We start from the raw sequence: 562 nt of genomic DNA on the forward strand, positions 1-562 counted from the left end.
CATGACGTCACTCTTATCTCTACCGATACAACACAGACCTGACCGGAGAGGTGAGGAGGATTCTGGGATAGTATCATGATATTTCTATTGGTTTCTCCATCCAGAGTTTTCCTCTTCTGAAGTCAGGTGATCATGTGACCATCACAGTGCCTCCATGTGACTCCATAATACCCGAGAGACACAACATGCAGAAGGTTCCAGAAGTCACCAAGAAGATGACTGATCTGCTGACAGGAGAGGTGAGCGGTGCCGGGAATTCTGGGACATGATCCAGGAACAGACGAGGGATGTGTCTGGAGGGTGACGGTATCATTGTGTGTGTCAGTGATATTGATGATGATGATTGTACAGAAGCGTGTTTGATACAATGAATGTTTTATTATATATTCAGATTGGAAAGCTCGGGGATCATAATGTTGTTAAAGAAGAGTATAAAGAGGAGGATGAGGAGTATGGAGGGATGAAGGAGCTTTCTGAAGGACACAAGGATCTCTACAAGAACATGGTGGAGCCACCTAGTAACAGGAACCCACCAGAGAGATGTCCACGTCATCTGTCGTCC

This window comes from Nanorana parkeri, unplaced genomic scaffold (assembly GCF_000935625.1).
Source record: "Nanorana parkeri isolate BGI_ZX_2015 unplaced genomic scaffold, ASM93562v1 scaffold2546, whole genome shotgun sequence".
Lineage (NCBI taxonomy): Eukaryota > Metazoa > Chordata > Amphibia > Anura > Dicroglossidae > Nanorana > Nanorana parkeri.